Raw genomic sequence first — 24,910 nt, forward strand, 5'->3', positions numbered from 1 at the left:
AATCTCTACCCTGTCATCTCTATCCTACATTATGTGGTGCGATGGCATTCCATCACTGCAGGAAACGGTATTAGCAGACCTTTAGAGGATGTGTGATGCCACAGTGTGGTCACGTTCAATGCAGCTGATGGCATTTTCACTTGGCAGGTAGTCTACTAATGGCAATCATGATATGGTGGGAGTAAATGAGACAGCTGTGAAGAAAATAGGCTGGAAGCAGATTAGACAGGCAGCAGCCTCAGCATCATCCGCTTGGCACTCTGCTCTGTAAGCACCAGGCCAGGGTTAGAAAGATAGTCAAAGAATAATCTGCAGCTATGGTGTTTTTGCTGCTGTATGATCTATAATGTCTAAAGCATGAAAAAATTCTTATAGAAAATAATTAATCCACATGGTGCGTTTCATCCTGCTCATCTGGCTGTTCATAAATCGAGCCTCCGAGACAATCAATCAATCATAGCAAACAAAGTTGTTTGCTGCGCTCACCACCATTTTTGATATTCTCTTGTGTAAGACCATGCAGTTATAGTGTGTTCAAATTCGGCAAACCCCCTTTTGTAAATGGTATACAAAGTCTCTTAAAGCTATAGTATGTAATTTCTGTCTCCCTATGAGGATTTCAAAGTAATGACAACAAAGCTATCTGCGAGTCCACATGATACAAGCCTTCAGTGACCACGAACCGCCCCCCCCCCCACCCTTCCTCCATGCAGTTGCTAGTAGCCAAGGAGGACACGGAGGATTAAAAAACATGATGGACTCTTTAGAAGAGGCAATTATCTTCACTCGAGTTTCTGCGCACAAAAGTTGCCAGATGACACCAGTTTCTGAATACAGTCATACTGAGAAATACAGAGAGAGTTGTGTGGAGCTGATAGTCTTAATTAGCTTTGTAGCAACTCATTTGGCATTGGCTTTAATGTAATGGACATTCATTAATATCAAAAAGTTATGTACTAAAGCTTTAAGCTTATTAAGAAGCAAAGAGGAAAATAAACACTGTACTCTAGCTTAAACCAGTAGTCGATTAGTAGATTAATGGATTGACAGAAAAATCAATCAATCAACAGCAATTTTGATAATTATCAAAAATGCCAGAAAGTGATTGGCTCCAGCATCTTAAATGTAAATATTTGCTGTTCTTCTTAAGGCCTTTACACACTGGGGACGTTTTAATATAGCGACGTAATTTTTTTCTAGAATTCTAGATTTTTCTGAGCTTTCGCACCGCAAATAAAGACATCAACCAATGCCGTTGTGTCGTTTACTTATTATGATGTAATATGACGTGATCATGCTACAACAACAGCAGGCTGTAAAGACGGCAACTTTATTACTACTTTCAACCTTGACAAAGGCAGTGTTTACCAGAGACATTCTTTCCGTTCTTACCTGTCACAATAAAAGCCCTAGACATATGCTATACTCTATAAACAGTCAACGGCTACACTGCGTAACTTTTTACCATAGGGAATTAAATTCACTCTGAGTATTTTGCTAATAGGGAACTCAATAAAATAGCTTACAGTAGCTAGTGTTGACCGTGATCGGACAGCACAGGGGGAGACAGGGCTGGAGTCTCTGGAGCTAACCCCCGTCATTTCACTCAGCAGCCGGGGAAACAAGACCCCCCCCCCCTCCCCTGGTCTTGAGGAGCTGCAGCATTTAGTAGTGCAAACTGCAGACTAACTACATTCACTTGATATCTCTTTACCGCTAAACGTTAACTCTCCTCTCTCCTGTCACTTTCTCTCTCGCTTCAGCAGCATCTCCAGAAGAACCTCAAACTGTCCCACCAACATGGTAGATATGCTGGTGCCAATATTTAAACCTTTTATTGAACAACTGTAGCAAACTTGCATCGCTGCTGGTATGAATAGTTTTGATGCAAAATATTCGCAGGCGATTGTTTCGCATTTTCGTGTTGTTTATTCGTCAAGCCCCCGGTGTGTAAAGGCCTTTAGTCTTCTATGATATTAGATTGAATACTTTTGGGTTTTGGACTGTTGTTCGGACTCTGGGAAAATGTGATTTTTCACTATTTTTTTCGACATTCTCTGGATCAAGCGATTCATTGAATAACTGAGAAAATAATTAATTAACAGATTAATCGATAATGAAAATAATTGTTGCAGCCCTACACTGAACAAAGACAGAAACTGAAACAATTGTATTTGCAAAGGAATATTGAAATATGTAACAAAACACTACTTTTTATAACTAGACTTCTTGTATGCATATGCTCTTGTGCAGACACGTGCACACAGCTGTTTGATCTAGCATTTGCTGATTAAGAGCACTTGACTTCTTGAAAATCTTTTGACTTCTAAAATCTCTTGCCGACTTGAGAGAGATAATAGCATGAAAGTGAAATCGCCCTGCAGGGAGTGAGTAGGTCTATCAGTCAGAGCCAGACTACCTGTCCACCCTCCCAGAGCTACAACCGCAAGACGAACCTTATTAAGGTGGAAATAAGTTAAGTGGATTGAAAAAGGAGCCCTGATACAGGGGATCTAGCAGTTACAATTTGGCCCACCAAGAAACCTGTGAGGTCATTTTGAGTGAAGATGATTTCACACACCAGTAGTTCACATGCATTTCAGCCGCAAGGAAATTTAGCTCCTAAATGACAAAACGGCTATTTGGCATTCTGCCATGAGATTCAGATAACCCCTGAAGTGGAAGAGAAGTTGAGTAAAGTTCTCTCTTAGAGGTGCCAAGTTCGCAGAATTTAAATAAGTGTAAGAACAAAGACAGTTTTTTTAGAGCTTTTAAAATGTTGTATTTGTTTTTCCAGAATGTACTTGAACTCCAAAAACACAGCTTTCAGCTCTGGCTTCGGTTTTAAACATTTTTATTTCTAAAGCTGACATGTTTCAGCAAACAAACCGTATAATTATGAGTTTTGTGTATAATTTTCCGAATGCAAATATAGCCCTCTAACCAAAGGACTCCACAGTGATTCAATCATCCAAACATTTTTATTGTACAAGGTCAAGTTAGGAGGACCTCTTGTTCCTCCAAGATGAAAGAAAGAAACCTACACGAAAAAAAGATCCCTCTGTTTGAGAAACCTAAAACTGATAATTGAAATGAAAAGGGATTTAAATGAAAAATCCCAGTGGTTCCATTGTAATGTCAAGACAATTGGTTTAGACAATTTGCCACCTTGCGGCTAGACAAATGCTTGTTCCACAACGTGATATCATGACTTCACGTAAACATACACGCTCACTTTCTTAAGCCAAGTGGTGTGTTATCTGTATGCATTGAGCTATCCGCGTGTATGTCTACGCTGTATACAGCGGACGTAAACATACGCCACTTGTAGAAAAGTGGCGTGTTATCGCGTCAACTACACGCCACTTTCTAAAGCCAAGTGGTGTGTTATCTGCACGCATTTTGAGCACTGTATACAACGGACTGGTTGGATTTAGGAAAAGAAGAACCGGGTTGGCATTAGTAAAAGAAGAAAGCGACGGTTGAGTTTAGGAAACGTGATACGCGGGACACGAAGGAAACGTCACACACGGGACACGATCCCCGGTCTCCTGGGTGAAAGTCCTGTGTTTGACCCATCCGCCACCCCGACCAACCTCACTACGTGGATTTTTGCCCTTTCATACTACTCGCCACGGCGTAAATTCACACACAGTCGCAAGGTAATATAAGTCAATGGAGGCCAAACGGCGTTGATAAACATGCTAAAAAGCGAGTATGCGTCTTGATAACACGCCAATAATGGCATACAAATTGGCGTGTCATATATACGCCACTTCATGAGATCAGTCTGTGTTCCAGCTGCAAAATAAAGTGGAGAAGGGGTGTATGGTTAATTTCAGTATGAGTTAGAGACGTGAATATTCGTTTGCAGTTAGGCCACTGACGAGTGTGTGCAAAGTCTCTGTGAGAAAAAGACAGCTGGCTTGGAAAATAACATGCCTAATATTATGGTCTGACCTCACTGATAAAGCCCTGCCAGAGAAAAAGGTGACATCATCTGGGAGCCGATCTATTGGCTTGGGCCACACTCTTCCCCACAGTAGACATACCATCACAACATGGCACACTCACTTAAAATTTCACAGTATTCTACTTCTAGGAACTGACTTCAGATGTGGACTAATCTCCAATTTATGAGCACAGCTTACTGTAAACAGATCATTCTGGTGATGTAACATTTTGACTGGAATCACTGGGAACACATTGTATTAATATGTCTCATGCATTCCCCCTGCATTTATTAGTAGCACAGACAACTTTATTTGAATAAAACATATACATATATATCATCATCTGGTTCGCAAGGACTAATATTATCATGTGTCTTGCCCCAGTTAACAGCAGAATTAGAATTTTAACCACTAAACATTCATAGGATAGATTCAACGTGCAGCTGCAGTTCAGAAAACCCACAAGACTTCTTGCTTGAGGCTGCATCTTCAGTAATTTCAGTTTCTGCTCCATTTTAAGTGTTGTACTCTCCATAGTTTCACAGTTTGACAGTATCAATAGCTTGACATCAATAGCTTAGATAATGAGCGGACGGACCAACAAGGTCTTTAAAATGATAAATGGAGTTCCTTGTGTGGCCTTTGACTTGCAGACACCATAACGTTGTCTGCCTCATCTCTATCCCTCCAAACTTAGATTTTGATTAATGAGCCGTGTGTCTGACATTAATAAAAGGTTCATGTTATGTTTTTGGAGGATTGCGTATGATGAAGACAATAGCAGCTGATTGTGTGGGAGTGTGAACATGATTGTACAGTTGTTTTTTTTCTGTGACCACATTATAGTTAAAGATAAATGCTATAACATGTATTCAGTCCTATTATTATATGACATAACAGGTCACCCAAAAATGTTCTGGTCCAGCTCAGCTAACAACACGGAATCTGTTAGCATGTTGCCGTGTCGTTCACTACTGAGTCTGTTTGTAACCGTTAGACTACCGACAACGTTATCTTTGCTTCACCTGTTCAGCTGACTTGAGCAGTTTAGATAACAGTCTCAACTGTCCTGTTGTTACAGACGTGAACTAACCACAGACAGTTACCTCGTTCATAAACTCACGGCAGTGCATCGCGGCAGAATGAATATAGAGGAAACACAATAGATATACTTTTTTTTTTTTTTTTTTACATTTATTGCATTGTAAATAAATAATGAAGAATGATTTAGCTGTAAAAACAAATCTTGGAGTGTTTCTCTGTAAAAGATAAGGTAGGCCTACATTTTTTTAATTCCTCAATGGAGGGAAGGTTTGACAAAGAATCATGCTCTTAATTAGTATGCTGCTGAGTCATATTGGCATTTGGGAGCGGCCCAGTACAATGGCATTACTCTACTGCTGGCCACCAAGAAGTTATTAATAAATGGATCATTTGAGGCTTGAGGTCACATTAGACATTATGAGATCATCGAGAGCATCCTCCATTATACTTTATGTTTTAATGTTAAAATAGGATACTGGTGAAGGATGTAACACAGGAAAAGATCATAGGCCTTTTTCACTTAAGAAATTACATATTTAGTAGTGCACATGTTGATTTGAGATTTTCTTGACCTTTTTTTCTGCTGACACTGTACATTGGTCCATAATTGTCTCGTTAATAATTCTCACAGATAACTCTAAAAAAAATAGAAATCTACAAGTACACTAATTGATACTCAGCGGTAACACAAGAAAACTTCTCTGGTTTTTGCCCAGACAAATTAATTACATTAATTATTACATTATTGTTTACTTTTACAGCATTTGGCAGGTGCTTTAATCCATTGTAATTTACAGCTAAGTACTCATGATTACGAGAATTACAGTACATCATCAGATTAAGTGAAGATTGAATTTTGCATCAATACGACCATTGTGGAATTTGTTAAAGAGCCACTGTGGTATCTGATCAGAGAGGCAATAATTGAGATTGCCCTCCTTTTCTCTGGAAGTTTAACCAGCAAACTGCATCACTTGAATTATGCCCAATTTAGAAGTTGTGAAACAAATGTTTTTTGTTCCAAACATTCCAGTGTGAATAAGATTAAAATATTGAATCCTATTAAAGAGCAATTTGTCCAAACTATCTCACAGCAGGCATTAAGCCCCAGCCTCTGTTACACAACTTTATAAAGGATTATCAAACTACAGTGTCTGCATGTTGACTCAAACATACATCTTCTTGTTTTCCACAAAAGATGTATCATGGTTTTTTGGGATCTTCCGCTGTGGTGTGGATGAAGTAGATATTTGCATTTACAGAGATGCAATACATAGAAAATGTTGTGATCATTGCATACTGAATTACTACACAACAAACTGTGACCATTACATTAACACACCTTGCCCTTGTTTGACCTCACGTGACTTTTTAAAGATGGAAGCTGAGGAAAAGTCTGGTTATAGCCACATATTTCACTCACACAATCTTAAACATGAAAGCCCTGTCAGATTTATGATGCTGATGCCACGTGTGTCGTTTGAAGATTGTGAATGTACGTGCGAAGAGATAGAGCTGGGAGCAAGACAGAAACAGAGAGCTTGTTTGTCTGAGTGGTAAGATAACTTTCACACTGCATTTTCAACAATTGTGTGCAAGTGTCACATCAACAACAGTAATGTACATTGCTAACAAAGGATGGTGAATGCTGTGGCTTCTGTCAATGTGCAACATATACAGATTAGTCCAGCAACCTTATGGCTGATTTAGTTTTTGAAAACTGTATTTGTCTAAGACAGTTCACTTTGTTAAGAATGCTTTATGATTATATTCACAGGAGAGTTAGATGTAAATCAGCAGTCAAGTTGTTCACTGTCAGTATGGTAGAATATTCACTGAGGCTACAGCTGCGTACATAAAAAGTGTGGGAAAGTCTCCACTGAAACATTGTTTTTTGTGTTCAATAATTTTTTTATTGAAATGTTCAATTCTGTGTTTTGTTATATGTAAATTCATACTCAAGTGTCACATGCACATTATTTTGATTAATTAGGGTATCAGATATCAAATTCTTAGAAGCCAGAAGTTTCCACACCAGTATTGTTTGGGTTGAAAGAATAATAGGAACACCTGTCAGTATAATGCAATACAATCCAACAGCACTACAAAACTCCATAATGACCATACAGTTCTAGGTCATTGTAGGTGACGTTACTGTGTAACCGTGCTCTGTAATGTTTGATTTTGTTGACTTTGTTTGACTTCTGCTAAGGAGATATAACGATCAGCTGACCATAGGCATACATAGGTAACAGACTGTTTTCTCTTTGAACACAACTCAGTGCTCCCACATGACTTATTCTAGCTAAACTGCTTTGTTCTGGCAATTGCATCTGCTTGAGGAGTTAATGGGGTTTTCTTTAATTGCCACACCATGCAGTATATATGAGATCTGAGTTACAGGGACTTTGTGTGCAGTATGCAGCCAGGAAGCATCACCCCATCAGTCAGATGCATTTAAATTTAGCCCTACAACTTGTGACATAGTAAGCTCACTTCTACCTACTGTTGGATGCTAAGCTTGTTTTGTAGGACTAGTCTGTCAGGGAGCAATGAGAGAGTGGTTGCTGGCTGAGGAAGCAGACTGTGAATAAACAAAATCATCTATTTGATGCCAACTCAAGAACAAGGCGTCTTAATATTGATTTGACCTGGCAAGTGTCTGAATAAAAACACAAACATTACTTATTTGATTGCTGAAGAAAGAGTCAGGGTGAGCAGGTTTTAGTGATTATAGGTCATGATGCCCTCAACCGTCATTCTTGCTGTGTTGGTTCCTTCAGCAAAGCTGCTGGACCCCCTGTGGCCATTATAAACATATATTAATGTATCTGGAAAAAGTATTTGGAGTTTCCTTCCTGTTGCATACAAAAAGGCAACTCATTGAGATTTTAGGAATGAGATATCTCGTATAACCATAGACTGTACAGTCTATGCGTATAACACATCATGAAACATGAAACCTGATCACCACATAGATTTATACAAGACCTGGTATAAATTGTTGGTTAAGTTATGCATATACAGCAGAAGCAGTGATCTGTTATGATTGAGCAAAAGGTTGTTTAATACTTGTTCATAAGATTTGAAACAATTAGTTGATTGTACTACTAGTACTAATACTAGTATAGAAAATGAAAAACAGAAAACAGAAAATGAATGGGCAGCTACTCTGATAATTGATTGATTAATCATTAAAAGCAACATTTTTAGAATACTCTTATTTGTTTTTCTTTATGCCTGCATAGTAAATATGAAGCTATAGGCAACAGCCGGCTAGCTCTTCTTAGCACAAAGACTTGAAACAAGGAGTTATTACATGGTGTTCCGAATTATCATTACCTAGAACTGCAGAGATCACAGGGAAACAAAAATACATTGTTCAATTCTTGGCAAATCTTTCTTTTAGTTAAGCAGTATCAGTGTTAAGTTGGCTTTGGCTGTGACTCCAAATAATCATGCTTGAATAGAGTTTGTACTCCAAACAAGAATACAGTACCTTGACATAAAAAGAGTATTTTTATAACCCAGATGTTTTGAGTTGTCAGACAATGGTGGACTGGACTGCCAAGGAGGGGAAATCTTTCAAATGTCTCCACAGGGAGTCATTTTTTATTAAAAGACAAGGGAGTGGTGACAATGCTGTCATGTTAGGAGAAAGATAAAGTAGAACAGGGTTCTGTATAATAACTGTGGGTTTTTTTAGGATGATGCAACAGGTTAGGAAATGTATTATTCTCCTAAAACACATTGGTGACTTATCCATTCAACGTTGCCATGTGGAGCTACATTATCAAGGTCTTCTGAAATGTTGTGCTTTCCTGGGATGACAGCAGCCAAAAATCATCAATCCTGTTGATGTTATGAATTGTCTTGTCTTTTTTCTAATCTCCACTTGCATTTCTTTATCATGAACTGGTATGATTTTGTAATATTCCTTCCCTACACAGCGATCACATATCTGGTTTGCAATTTGGTCATAAACCACCAAACCGTTCCTTGACTTTTTCCGAAGATTTCAACGTCATTCCTTACCGACATGAGTTCCCGAATCTCGTCTTCTCATCAGTTAGACTTTTTCATTGGCATCTTTGTGGCATATTCTTCTTCACCCTCATTGTTTGTAGTGCTACTTTTTCACATTAGAATAATATTTTCATATTTGAATGTCTGTTGTTTTTGGTTTTTTTTACAGTTTGAATATATATTTGAATAGGCTATATATGTAAATTTAGAATATTCGTTGACAGCTCTACTGCCAGGGCTGAATTTTGCACGGGTTTGTGTGCGTCTTTTTAGCATTGTGTGTTGAGCCACAAGTGCCTCATTATTGCATGAATAGTTGAGCAGATTCGCAGTAATGTTTTTCCAGGCTGGTTGATGTGACCTTTCCAATTATCTGTGAGAAAGTGTTGCTTTTAGGGCCCCATTTCTATTGATAATTTAGGGCCTCATTTCTACTGAAATGTTATTATAACTATTCGAAGCAAACTCATTATGACATGCTCGAGGTTGTTTTTGCCTGCCAATTGTTACCCTGACCCGAACTCCCCCTATTTATCATTGTGTGTACTGTATAATTGAGCTTTGTGTTCATACAGACTCATTAGCTTGCAGTCAATGGGCTGCTGAGACAATAATTAGACACGGTAGTCATCCTGTGTTAATGTGGTCCCCGCAGAAAGCTTACAGAAATATGTCCAACCAATTACTTTGGAGCGGTAAACCCCCCATGTCCTTGAACAATAGAGTGCAACATAATTTCCTCCTACAGGCTCTTCTCTAACTTTTAAAGGACTTTGCTGAAGCCTCACAGAGGGCCTCACTTTCTAACAACCCTCATTTGATGGCTGGTTATCCTCTGTGTTGATGCAAACAATAGGAGGAATCTGCTAAATCTGGTGCATGGCTGTGCAGATATATTTCTGACCCATATAAACAATATCCAGAGGGGCTGTCTGGAGCCTTTGTAGGCCCCCGGCCCATCCCTCCAGATGTCTTCATGGTTCATCACAGAGAGGTACAGCTCTACCTCCCTCAGGTCTCAGCCAGCTAGTGAAGATACAGTAGATGCAGTCCCACCTTAGTTTGTGCTTGTGTCTGTTCCCCTGAATGCATTAATCAATAATGACAACCAGCTCTCATGTGTGTGTGTGTGTGTGTGTGTGTGTGTGTGTGTGTGTGTGTGTGTGTGTGTGTGTGTGTGGGGGGGGGGGGTATGAGTTGAAAGAAGTATCAGGGAGTATGTTTCCAGAAAATAAGCTCTGATTGTCTCACTGGTGGAGATTCAGATTTTATGCCTGGAAATCTGGAGGGAGAAACAATATCAAGTGGGTCTTAGTAGTTTACAGGAGCACACAGGCATGAAAAGTGACCTTTACACTCAATGAGCTCAAAAAAATTTATTGTCTTCATCAGTGGACTGATATCCACTGTGTTCACTAAGGATTTAAATCAGCATGAACCAACAGACAGGGTCAGGGGGATTGTTAGAACTTGATCCAGCTGATTTGTGTTGTTTTGGTTGTTGTTTTAATTGGGTAATAACTGGTTTTCAGTTATTTTATCAGACCTGTGTGCAGCTAAGAACAAATGCAAAATAGGTAAAGGGATAGTTTGGCTAATTTGAAGTGGGGTTATATAAGGTACTTATCCATAGTCAGTGTATTTCCTACAGTGGTCGGTGCCACACAGCAAAACCTATTTTAGCCACCTACAAAAAGGAGAACACAGGGGTCTACCGCTGCATTGATCAGTTAGTTTCTTTTTTATTGTGTGACTTTAGTGTTTTAAAAGGGTTAGGAACTGACAAAAGTTTGTGATGTGGGAAAACAAGAAAGGCAAAGTATTTTCCGTCAGAAAGAAAGTCTTTTCTCAGTGTGTTTCTCCATGTGGTAGTGTCTGGTTTGCCGCTGTCACCCTGCAGCGTGCTGCCTCCCGTGATTGCCTCCCTCAGGACACAATATCAATCTGAATCTCCTCATCACCACCTGCTCTGTTGTCTAATCAGATCACACAAACACACCCCCTCATGTGACGTGTCAGTCTATCCTAGCTAGGTCGTTTTTATCAATCTTTTATCGAAAGCCTTATGACTTTTTCTTTTATCTGCTGGTTTCACAGCCTCACAGTGAAAGACAGAAACAGCCTGAACAGTATAGTCAAAACCTGCTCCAAAATTATTGGTGTGAAAGAAAGATTAAATTCTTTTTGTACTCAACAAATCTTGCGTAAAGCAATGAGCATTTTGTCTTCTACAGATCATGTTCTTCAAAGGGAATTTTCTCTGTTGCCATCAAGACGTCGTTATGTTTGACCTGCTTTTAAAACTAATGGCCACTCTAACTCTTTTATCCCTTCTGCAATTCGGCTTTTAAATGGATAACTACTCTCTATGGTGTAGGCCTATATGTAGGCTTGTGTGCTGTATGTATGTGTGTGTTGTCTTTAGCTGTTCTTAACGAATTGCCCCTTGTGGGATTAATAAAGTTGTTGAATTGAATTGAGCTCACTACTCCAAAAGACTGGGCTTAACAGTAGTAATACATTGACTATGGATAAGTACCTTATACAACCCCACTTTAAAAGATCAGAAATATCCGTTTAACTACAAGGTGTTGCAATTCAGCCACATTATCAAATAAATTTGCATCCAAGGCAAGATCCGATTAAGCAGAGAGCATTCATTAGGGTGCTGATGTACATGTACTGTACAAGGAACTTTTCAGCTGTTGAAATCAACTTATTTGATAGTTAAAAGCTTCAGTTAATAACAGGAGTGCCAATGCAGTTTTGATTACTTACAGTCAGAGTTTATGTTGATTTTTATTTAGCTTTAGTACAAGAAGGTACTTTAAGAATCCTGGTTCAGCTTAGACATTTCTCAATAATCAGGTTTCTCCATCAGATATCTATTGATCTGGGTTTTCTTAATCCTTTAACCTACTGTAAGTTACCCAGGTCTCATTTCTATGGTGTTTCAGAGATTTAGGTTACTGCCAAGAGCAGCGAATGATCATATTACTTAAGTGCATGTGGATGCAGCATGTGTGTGTGCATTAGCGTGTGTGTACTGTATGTATTTACAAGTGTCTCTTAGTGACAGTTGGAAGTGTGTTAATGGGAGCTTTTACCAGTGCAGGGGGCCTATGCAGATTAGAGTGCAGATGTTGTGTTGATTGATTCATCTGTAGCTCTTGCTGCATATTCCTCAGGGCAATCATTGGGCCTCAAGAGTGTTAAATCCTTCACAGTGGGTTTCTTGTTTTATGATGTAACTAACACCACAGCCAAGCATTCCTGAGAATCATACTGCCGAATGCCAAACGCAGATTGTAGTCCTGGGCACAATGTGCTGATCTATCTTGTGTTAATGTGTTCTAATATGTCTGTTCAACACATTGACAGGCAAAACTTAGATATTGGAGGATTCTGCAAACCCTGGATTTTGCTCAATGACAGTATTTCTTAACAGCCAGTATAAACGTGTTTAAGTATCTGTGTATTGCAATTATAAGTATAGTTTAACGTCCTATGTTGGTTGCCTGGCAACCTTAAGGTGACAACAAAAAACGTAAGGAAGTTCTTGGTCCCAGCAAAGAAATAGTCCGGCATAACCTGCTAATCCCAATTTGTTTTTACAGTTAGTTTTTTGTTCGGATTAAACAAACGAGACATAACGTGTTGATTAGTCAGGCTTATGCTACGTTTACACGTGGCCAGCTATTTTCATAAACGGACATTTCAACCTCTCCGTTTTCAAAAATAACATTGTGCACAGCTGTCAGTTTTCAGTAAAGTGTTTGTTTACACGTACCCATGTATATATGCCGTCAAAGCCGTCAAGAGCATGCCAAACCTATAGGTGGCAGTGTAACGAGAAGCTCAAGCCCACGTTAGCCAATCAGAATCCCGAAAATAGCAACAACAGCAACAAATCACTTCCTCTCTCTTCTCTTCCTCACTTCCTCGGCTGCCTAAACCTCCGTTTGTCTCAGTTTACATGCAAACGAAGTTTTCCAAAATCTCCACTCTGGCCGGAGTTTTAGAAAGAATCGTTTTCAGAGGCGAATTCTCCATTTGCGTGTAAACGAAGGGCGCAAATGAAGGGAAATGTCTCCGTTTTTCAAAATAACCATGTACGTGTAAACGGGGTATTAGAGGTGCTGATTTTTTTTTTTAACATTTGGACATCCTTTACTAGGGTAGGGCGATGTCCCCTAAATTGGCAGTTGACGATGCTCACAGTAAAACATGGCGATGGACGATGATATCGTCGTCGGGGGGGCTGGTAGGGGCAGTTTTTTACCATTTGACCTACTTTCACTTAACTAACTATGGTGCAGTAAAGTCAATCAGATGTCCGTGATCTGCATAACGACAGTACAGTGGGACGTTTGCCTTCAACAGAGCAACAGTAATAACCTAATATACCATCATTACTGAGATTAAACTACATTATCGGTTATGTTTTCACTGAATAACGCATTCAATAAACAGAAACATAACTCTTGCAGCGCACATGAACAGATGCGCAATATTAGCTCACACATAAAATAGTACCCTTGTGAATTAGCCTGTGTTGCTAACATACATTCATAAATCCTGTATAACATTGTCCCGTATCTACAGGACATCAGACTTACTTATTGATGCACGCACACAGTAGTGTCGACAAACTTAATCCAATGAGGGGAGAAAGGAAAGTGTGATAGCGTTCCACGTTAACGCTTTTTTCGTGATGTCGGCCAGCCATCACGATGGACGATGATATCGTCCATCAGCACAACCCTATCCTTTACCTGTTTCTAGTCTTTATGCTAAACTAACTTCCTGGCTCTTCAGCCTCATGTTGAATAAACAGAGTGCTGTTGATCATCTCATCAAACTCTCATCAAATATAAGAATAAGCAAACATTCCCAAAATGTGGAACGTTATCTTTAAAATTAGGGAAAGATTGATGTTATGGTAAATACAATATATATAGGGTGTGTTTAAGATATGTTTAAGGTTAGGCAACTAAAACACTTGTTTAAGTTAACAGACATAAAAGCCTCTGGCATTAAAGTCAGAAGTGCTATACACGACCGTTCACCTCCACCATTTCCACACATTTCCTGCAACATGGGACACATTAAATCTCACACTGGCACTGAACGTTAACATAGTTGTGAGCACTTGGTTCTTATGAAAGTATTCAAACGCAAGGCATCCTGAAACTAAGGAATATAAGGTTGCTTAAGGGGGATTTCCATGTTGATTTGCTGTTGAGTAGATCTGGCAACAGGCCAGTACAGCAAAGAGATTAATGAACAGAAATTGTTTACTTTCTTAGAAATCCTCCAAAAGCACTTCTGTTTTACCTTTTTATTTTCACATATTTAGCTATTTCAGATGTTTTGGCAGTCAAAAAGCTAAAATATTTCTGTCTGTGTTCCTGCCTTCATGCCTGTCTGCCCGGATTCTCTTAACCTGTTAAGTTTTTTTATTTATTTTCTCTCTCCTTTCTCTTTTTCTTTTACTCCCCCTCTCACCTTGGCAGAGTTAACTGGGTTGATGAGAAATGGCTGCTGTGCTTTTAGTCTCTAGACTATAAATATGAGCAAACAAACTCGCATAAATATTTGAAGGGGGCAATAACTGTTCCAGTCTACTCACATGAATACACACAAACAAAAAACAAACGCACACACTACTGTCACACAAAATAAACTCACAAGAAGTTTTCACACAGACACACAGATGGATACATAGTCTCTAACCCTCAAATAAACAGACACAATACATTACAAATTATCATTTCTCAACACACCAACAAGTTAATTCATGAGCTTTCCTACTACCTGTCCCTGCTGCAGTGAGTAGAGTTATACGTACATCATAACACGTAGGTTAACAACCTGCAACATTATTTGCAGGTGAAGGAGGGCTGGACAAAGAAAGGAGGATATAGGGAAGAAGATGTATTAATGAGCCAACTCCTCCACCTCTCCATCACCTTGGCAATAAACCCACAAGCTTCAGCCAATGCTGGCAGCATCTATTATTCTGTCTGGGTTTTATTTCACAATGGCAGTCTGTGCTCTACTGTTGTTGGCTGTCTTTGGTGAGGATTTTTAACATCGTGACCCATCAAAGCTTTCTCTTTAAGGTTGGGTTACTCTGGAAAAAAAACCCCAAAACTTTATGTTTATTAAAGTCCTTAATCACCTCCTTTTAGATGAAAGGCCATAATTACGCTATATTTACAGTGTCAAGGCCATACACGGCTGCCTTCACCCACTCTTTGTAAACTCCCAGTGTCGATGATGGTCAATCAATATTGTGAATTTTGGTTAACAAAGAGCAATGGTGAGTTAAAACATGCTGATCAGGCAAATAACAGACATTTAAAGTAAAAGTGTGTTTTCTCCTCGTGTTCATGTAATCTGAATATTTCTCAGCCATGTTTAGTGGGCTATTTTAAGTGTTCAGTTTGAAATGATCGTATAATTTCCGACAGCAGTTGAACACAGCACTGGAGAAGCTGACTTTGCAGTTAGCTAAGGTTAGCTAGTAATATTAGCAGTCCTCGCGGTCCCTCCGCATCGCCCCGCCGCGACACCACTTCGCCGGGAGGAGAGCGGACAGCAGCTCCGGTCTTGCGCTGGCTGGGTTTAAGTTGCTGCGGCCGCTGCTGAAGGTCCACAGCATGTGTGGACTCTTTGTGCTGAGTCCCGACGGTCGTTTGTTGATGTTAGTGAACATTTCTAGGCTAACGTTACCTGCTAGACTGTTCTGGACTGACCGTGGAGAGTAAAATATATATGTCGAGGAAACAGTAACTGTATTATGTGCATTAACTGCTGTAAATTGTGTTCATACACAAAAAAAAAATTCCCATATTCCTTTTTGCATATTCACATTCCTTTTATATATTTCATCATTAGTCACTTACTGTAATACCCACATTTTAGGATCCTACTGGCCTGTGGGTAGACGCTCTTCCTGAGCCTCTGAATGCTGGCCTGGTGTATCTGGTTACGGTCTGTGACGACCACAATCTTGGTTTAAAAGAAACCAACGTTCACCGTCTCCCGTCTTTAAAGCCCATGTTGCAAGGTTTATTTCCTAATGAATTTGTGCAATTTGCTTGTTGGTAATAAACATTTAAACTGTTACCCAACAACATCAAATACAATGGATATCACAAAACGGAATAAAATATGAAAAAGTAGTACTATTTTACAGCGGTTTGCAATGATTCTCTTTTCCCCCACAATGCATTGCACTACGTCACGTTGGGGAGACGACAGATGAAAGCCCCGTCTCTGTTCACTGTCTATGGGCTCGGTCTGTGCCACTAGTGTTGCAAAATATGGCTTTTGGTCTCGACCGAGTCCTTGTGTCTTTATTATGTGTATAATAATATTGGAGGGAAAGTGAAACACAGCTTGGACGGGGATACTGTTCGGCTTTTCACAGTTTAGACAGCTAGCTACGCCGACGTTTGCTAACGTTAGTGCAACTGCGTTAGCCTAGACTGCTAGCTAGGTAAATATTACGACTGCCTTCGGAGTTTCCTATATCTGCGTCCACATTGTCAACATAAGACATGTTGCGTTAGTGCTCCTTTTGTACCATAATTTTATTGAATGAAATGTTAAGCTTTGCTTCTACGAGATGGGTGGGTTTTTGTTAGCTACATACAAAGCTAACTGGCTATAGTTAGCCTGTATGCTAGCGGAATTAGCTAACGTTGCGTAACCAGCCAGCAACTTCGGCAATCGGCAGTAGTTTCGGTAAGCAAACCACGACAGTATTGTCGCCCACAATCAACCTCTGCTGCTAAAAGCAGTCAATCTGCAGTGATGTTTGAAATAGAGACGCTTGTGGATGTGTTAGCTGTCGTGGTTAGCTCGCCGGAACTACTGCCGAAGCTGCTGGCTGGCTACGCAACGTTAGCTAATTCCGCTAGCACAGGCTAACTATAGCCAGTTAACTTTGTGTGTAACGTAGTTAACAAAAACCCACCCATCTCGTAGGAGCGAAGCTTAACATTTCATTCAATACAATTATGGTACAAAAAGAGCACTAACGCCACATGTCTTATGTTGACAACGTGGACGCAGATATAGGAAACAACGAAGGCTGTCGTAATAAAAAGTAAACGTCGGCGTAGCTTTAGCTAGCTGTCTAAACTTGTGAAAAGCCAAACAGCATCCCCATCCAAGTAATAAATAAACACTAGGCAAATATGTTGTTACTGGAGCTAGTAGGGTCCATCAAAACGTGAGATATCTAATCGAAAATGTGTTTACAACGTCGGGGGATTTCACAGGTGGGACTGACTGGCAAGTTAGCCTATAGCTAGCATGATGCCTTCTATTTCTAGATCTAGCTAGATTACCAGTACTTATCTGAACTAACGACATGATCACTGTCACTAAATATAAAGAAAACATTGACTTTCACTCGGTGCTATTCACTGACAGTAAAAACACCTCTTCCTCATCCCAGTCAGTCACCATAGTTCTAGTACTAGGCTGAGGCACGTCTCCTCAACGTGACGTCATCACCGAATTGCGTTAAAAACCCCACTAAATGACTAAAACGGTAAAAACTGGCCTTTAACACTATTTGGTGACATTTTTAACAATAATATACATATGTTGAGTGCTTTATGTACCCATTAATCAACAGTGGTGGTTAACCTGCAACATGGGCTTTAAGTCAGACAAATTGTCTGCGTTTTGTTGACCCATTCACCCCGAGCTGCTCCCTCTGAGGACTTCAAACAAAACAACAGGACAAGACTCACTTATCTTTATGCACTTGTTATGCAACCGACCTGCATGAGTTATGTCATGCATGCAAGGCAATACTTCTTTTAGAAGAACACAGGATTTAAGAAAGGCTCTGAAGAAGGCTCAGTTTCCTCTTGGTAGAAGAGACACTTTATATTTTTGGCTCTGAGAGTCGACAGAGAGGATGAATGAGATGGGGGTGCAGGGGCCGAGCCGTGACCCTGGACCTGCTGCGTCTGCTCCTGTGTGATATGAGCTGTCCAAGGATTACGGCTGCTCAGAACCTGGGGCCCTCAGAGATTAGGCCTGCTGTGTATTAACTCTGATAGAGTTACCAGACAAGAGCAACTGGGCTGAAGCAGCTCTCACAAGACTCCACCAGAAAACATGTATATTAGGGTTTTTGGCCACTCGCCTGCTACATCACAGCCCAAAAAACAAAACATCTCGGGGGCACTACCCTTGTTGATGTTGGGAGTTACATAATCCCAATTGAATTTAGCTGGCTGTCGTTGATAAATGCCCACTTTATCTGCTGAGTGAAAGCCTGGCACTTCTAATGCTCCTTTCATTATGAATGACCCTATTAGGAATGGGGCTTATACCATGCTGTGTGTCTGTGTGCTTGCTTTGCTGTCCCTGTGAAAACAAGCTGGAGGTTTAGACCTAAGGAGTGGTGACATTTTTACCAAGAGAGCTCATTTTGGCTAGTCCACAGGGCTTCTATGGCTTCTAGTTTACAATTCAGGACATGCATCAATTAGAGTTAAAGGTTTATTTTAGGATAAGAGTAAAGGTTGAGCTTAGTTGAGTTAGTTTAGGGTCAGGACTTCAGGCTAAAATTAGAGGTAGGGAGAATAGTTCCCCTGGAATGCCTTAAAGACAAACATTTACATTCACTACATTGTCATGTTTTCAAATGTATCAAAACAAAAATAATTAAGCAATAAACATCAAAATAAACATATTAAAAACCCTGTTGACTACCATATAATGCTGCAGCCTAGATTAATAACAGCTCTGTTAGAGATTAGTCAAGATAAAAAGAGCTCAAAAAGAGCTCAAAAAATGGCCCTCAACACAAACTTAAAAAACTATATTCAAACTAGAGATGCCCCAATCATGTTTTAAGCATCCAATACCGATTTTCGATCATCAATGAGCAATATCTACCGATAGACGGCAGATGCCGATTACTTTTGTGTTGTTTAGTTTAGTTATAGCCACTGATATAGCTGTGTAAAGTATTGGCCAGTTTACCTGTTTGTAGTGTATTAGGATCTCAGCCAGGTGGCAGTGTAACCGGCTATATAATGGTATGTCACTCTTTAGTAGACCTATTAATAAGAATCACAAGTCAGTCTTGTTTCATACCCATTTCCTACCGCATATATGCGAGTTTTTGAACTGGAACATCTGCTAATGATAGACTCCTTTCCCATTGCAAGTAGATGAGTATGCGTTTGTTTTTTTCTTCTGGTGCGTCACATTCAAAGTCAAGAACACGCCGGAAAACAGGTGTTGTTAACTTTACCTGCTACAGCTTACAGTGCACAAAACAACAAACTCTGTTGTACCATTCTTATTATACATCCATGTGCTGTATTCACTTGATATCTTCGCTACTAAACGTAAATTCTCCTCTGCTCCGACCTCTCGTTCTGCAGCCACTGACAAGCAAAGAAAACTAGGCTATATATTCCTGGATTTCAAAACTGACCATAATGGCAGCTCGTTTGGAATACGATTTCTTATTTTACAAAAATAGTTCACCGAAATGTGTTTCTGAAAACATTTTGTGCGAGAAATATGCTATGCAGTTGCTGAATTTGTCTTCAATACAGATCGACAACGGTCAGTTTGAAAGATTTCCGTGAGTTTTTGAGAGGCAGAAGCCCAGCTTCTCCAAAGTCCCCGCGACGCTACCAGACTACATTGCATGGCTGCTACCATAGAAATGAATGGGAAGCGTGGAAATGACGGGCGGGTGGTCTCTATGGCGTTTAAGTGAGCATCATGCGGCGATAACGGTTAAGAATAGCCACCAAAACGACTAGTTATTGCTTGTGTTACTATCTGGCGTTTGTGTGTCGCCTTTTTTAGCATAAACCCGCCATGCTCTGCTGGGTGAAGACTCAACTATTGTTTTGTTTGTTTGCACGTGCCTGCGCCTGAGTGCCCACATGGGACTTCACTTCACATGAACAGGCAATCCGGCACAGGCATGCAGTTGTTGCTCTTGGCAGAGCGTATGTGTGTGGAGTAGTTCATCGACGGCTAGAAGAGATTAATGCCGAGCAACCGATCACGCGTTTTTAGTAAATATCGACCGATAATGATTGGCGGTCGACCAATCGGGGCATTCCTAATTCAAACTGTACAGTGAAAGCTAGCTTGGCTTATGGCTTTTTGTGGAGAGAGGAGGCCACAGTAGTCCTACACTGGAAAGTCTCATTCGAGGAAAAACTGACAAATGCCAGCAAAGAAACTTTTAAAGGGACACGCCGACTTATTGGGACTTTAGCTTAGTCACTGTATCCCCCAGAGTTAGATAAGTCCATACATACCCATCTCATCTCCGTGCGTATCGTAACTCTGTCTGATGCCCCCACTGCTAGCCTCGCTTAGCACAGATGCTGGAGGTAACCGGCTCCATCTAGCCTACTGCTCCCAATAAGGGACAAAATAACGCCAACATTTTCCTATTTACATGTTGTGATTTGTATAGTCACAGCGTGTACAAATAACAAGGTCACATGAGACACAGACATTTTCTAACCGTATACATACTTGGAACTAATTCTCAGAAGGCGAAGCACTGCTACTTCTGTTACTTGGGCGGAGTAATTACTCCAACTCCGAAGTCCAAGCGAACTCCAAGCGAACTTTCTGCTCCTCACCACGGGGCTTCTCAGGTGCTGCGAGCAAATCACTCTGCCCAAGTAGCAGAAGTTGCAGTGCTTCGCCTTCTGAGAATTAGTTCCCAGTTTATATACGGTTAGAAGATGTCTGTGTCTCATGTGACCTTGTTATTTGTCCATGCTGTGACTATACAAATCACAACATGTAAATAGGAAAATGTTGGCGTTATTTTGTGACTTATTGGGAGCAGTAGGCTAGATGGAGCCGGTTACCTCCAGCATCTGTGCTAAGCGAGGCTAGCGGTGGGGGTGTCAGACAGAGTTACGACATGCAGGAGATGAGAAGGGTATGTATGGACTTCTTTAACTCTGGTCCCAATAAGTCGGCGTGTTCCTTTAAAGTGACTCAGAGAGGTAAATGAAAAACAGAATCAATGCATGATGCACGCAGCATGTTTTTGTTGTCATTGAAAGCCTAAAAAGTTTTCAAAAATGTTACTTTTGAACAGAACGAAAGAAAAACAGTCAACCAATTACCAAACAACCACACTTAATTGTTATTACATTTTTAATTTAAGTTCAATATTTACCATTCATGCATTTCAGTTTCTTTTACTATATGCACAGGTTCTACTTTTTAACAAATACAGAGACAGAGAAAGAGAGACACACATACACACACACACACACACACACACACACTTCTGTCCTGGTTATCAGGATCTCACCCCGCTGTTAGAGTGGTGAAGCCAAGTTTCCTCTAGCAGTACATAGCAGGGTGGGTGACCCCAACAACAGGAGGTGCCAGCCTCTCCAAAATATTTTGCATCAGTTGACACATGGCTCAAATGCAGTTGCAGCAAAGTCTACCCATCCTCCGAAAAACAACAAATATACACTGTATATATCCAGAGGAATCATGGCTGAAAGCCTGCATCAGCCAGAATACAAATGTACCACCATAGATCGCTATCATCTCCCAGTGGTCAAAACACTATTATTTATGTAATGAACAGCTAATACAGTAATAGTAAACATATACCACAGCTTACCACAGTGAAGCACCTTCTCTATGACTACATCTTTTCTGTAGTCGGACCACAATACAGATCTGCAAGATTTAGTATTTGTCTTTTGAACTATTTTGCTGGGGATCTTTGAGAGACCTGTTTGAGTGTTTTCTAGTTTTGCTTTTTAGCCGCACACTAACACAACAGTTTGTTGTGGTGTTGAATAAATGAAAAATAAACAACTAATTTCACAGCATATTTGTAAAATCTCTGTCTCCTAGAACACACATACTACTTGTATTTTACCACCAGAGACTTAATAGTGCTTTAATTGCTGCTGTCTTTTTTGAAATCCAACCATCACTTACCTCTCTCACTTTCATTGTCTCTTGGGTTATATAACTTTATCATCCCACTTCCCTACTTTCAAAGCCACTGTGGCTGGTGGATGCCCAATTTTACCAGCCACTTATATTTTTTACCAGCCACTATTTCCGGAATTCAAATTTATGAAAGAAAGTGCAAATTAAACATGTAGGCCTACAATTACAATGAACAACAAAAATATGAACTCATCTCTCAGTAACATAGCATTAAACAGTACCTCCATGATTTCGCAGCATTTTTTTGAGATTGTTGCAGCCCAAAATGCCTGATTTTGCGGGAGCTAAAACATTGCGATAAAAGTTGCAATGTCTTTTATATTTTTGTTGCAATGAAGTTGCGAGAGACAGTGAAAGTTGCTTTTTTGTATAGATCTTTAAAAATAAAAAGGAAACTTATTTTGGGGAGAATAAAATTACTCTGGGCTGAGTTTTCCTAGTAACCTTTCCAAAAAGGCAAAAAGGCTCAGGATGCTGCAAATGTTGGTATAATATGAAAATGGCTGGTGGATTTAAGACAAAAAAATAATAATTTATTGAATGAATCAAATTTGAACATTTCTGTCAGTGGCTTCTTGATCTTTACATTGCTAATTTCCTATTCTGGGACATACATTCATACGGTTTTATAAAGTACTTATTGGACTTTAACTTATCATTGCACTTACAATAACGACCGTAGCTGTCCTCAATTTAGGTCATCGTGTACATCTCATCTCTAGTTTTTTTCTGCATCCACCGTGTGTGTGTGTGTGTGTGTGTGTGTGTGTGTGTGTGTGTGTGTGTGTGTGTGTGGGTGGGTGTGGAAGTGAGCAGCAGAGAGCCGACAGGATTAAAACAGCAGCAGCTTTCAGGGACTGAAAAATTGTTGATGTTTAATACAGGCTGGCAGGACGGTCTGAAATGTTTTGCATGGTCTTTCGCTGTACGTTTTGTCAATGCGCCAGTTGTTCGAAAAGTAGTCTGCCTTCTGTTTTTCTTTACTTTGCCCTCAACAGTTTGTACATTCATAGCTAATGCTATTAATTGCTAGCTAATAAGTTAGAAGGGATACAGCTGATGTTAGAAGGGATACGGCTACAGCTATGGTTGATGTTAGAAGGGATACAGCTACAGCTATAGTTGATGTTAGAAGGGATACAGCTATGGTTGATGTTAGAAGGGATACAGCTACAGCTATGGTTGATGTTAGAAGGGATACAGCTACAGCTATGGTTGATGTTAGAAGGGATACAGCTATGGTTGATGTTAGAAGGGATACAGTTATAGTTGATGTGAGAAGGGATACAGCTACAGCTAGCACACCCCGGTCTGTCTGCCTCACACCCCCCCATGTTAGATGGGATACAGGAGTCTCAATTTATTGAATCATGAGTTTGACAACTATTCCTACCCTGAAGTTTCAAAAGTGGGCCTGTTAATATTCACATTTCACATTTTCACAACTAGGAAGGAATTAGGAATTGTTGTTTATTTAATATTTCTAATATATATTTTCTGTGCACTTCTTACACCCATTTCTCTGCCATATGCAGTTGGTTCTCAATGTGAACTCACCGCTAAGCTGTTGAGCATCTATTTCACTGCGTGACATGATAATGTTTCTATTAGCACGTAGCACAAGACAGTGCAGCAGATCATCTTTCATGAGCTTTCATGGTCATCTGGTGCTCTTGAGACAAAAGACTGCTCACACCTTACAACTGAGCAAGGATCTGAATGCTAAGTGACAGTGAATAGCTACTATCAAATATTCATCTTCATTTATGGTTGATAGTGTGCAAAATATATCTTATACAGCTGGGCTTATGAAAATGACAGCCTGGCCTTCAATGTCAGTATTTCATTTTGCTTATGTTCAAAAGGCAGTTTTCCTCTGGAACGTCTGTAAAAGGACAGCAGAACCAGGTTCAACACCTATTAGTACAAGAAATTGCCCTATATAGATACAAAGACATTGATCTTCTATCCTTTGTGTTTTCACTTAGTAAGGATGTAAAGTCAGCAAACTGAAGATTTATTTTCCTGCTTATCTCTCTCTCTCGCGCGCGCGCACACACGCCACCTTGCAATGCACAAATACTGCATGCATTGCCTGGTTTTTTCCCTGAAAGCAATAATGTAATATAGCGAGCCTGTTTCATGTCGATCACAAGTTATATCTTCCTTTTTCTCATCTTGGCTGTGCTCTTGGCTTTGGAAACCAGTCCTCTGGAGCAATTCTTACGTATTATAACGTATTATAACACTTGAGGAAATAAGCACAATTCATTCTATTTTTCAGCACCACATCAGTATATGCTTTGTCCATTGCCCTTAGAGTCCCCTTCCTGTCACCTTCCAGCTTGTTTTTCTTATATGTTTTGTGTGTCTGGGTTTATTTTTGAGTAAAGGGGCTAAATTTGGCTTTGCACCTCCTAATCGAATTTTTCTAAACCAGGCGAGAGGGTAGTAGGACCGTCTCGCCTCTCTAGCTGTGACTCACTGTTTTTTTATCCAATTCATTCAGACCTTATCCCTTAGAGACAAATCACAGTAACACACTGTATGCTATGTATATTTACTAGGGGTGGCACGGTTTACAAAACCCACGGTTCGGTTCGTATCACGGTTTTAGGGTCACGGTTTTCGGTTCTGTACGGTTCTTGTTATTTTTTCTTTTAATCTTTAACACTCCAGAAATATACTTCAGCATATGATATATAGCTTAATTATCCACAATTTAGGATACAGTATTACAGTAAAAAATAGTTATATCATGTAATCATGCACAAACTGAATTTTACTTTATTGGGACCATCTGTGAGGAAATCTAGGTGAGATTTTGATACACTGTAAAAACGAAAATGTTGTGAAAACTCAAAATTTCAAGG

General features: G+C 39.9%; 1 long non-coding RNA gene across 1 annotated transcript; it reads right to left on the reverse strand.

Annotated features, from left to right (window-relative positions):
- Window positions 1–7,251: 7,251 nt before the first annotated feature.
- On the reverse strand, window positions 7,252–19,723 carry LOC116055421. Its single transcript, XR_004106285.1, has 3 exons — window positions 19,500–19,723; window positions 11,023–11,025; window positions 7,252–7,262 (listed from the first exon to the last, which is right to left on the reverse strand). It is a non-coding gene; the product is annotated as an uncharacterized LOC116055421 (long non-coding RNA).
- Between the last annotated feature and the right edge of the window lie 5,187 nt (window positions 19,724–24,910).

The sequence above is a fragment of the Sander lucioperca genome, chromosome 11, assembly GCF_008315115.2.
Source record: "Sander lucioperca isolate FBNREF2018 chromosome 11, SLUC_FBN_1.2, whole genome shotgun sequence".
NCBI lineage: Eukaryota > Metazoa > Chordata > Actinopteri > Perciformes > Percidae > Sander > Sander lucioperca.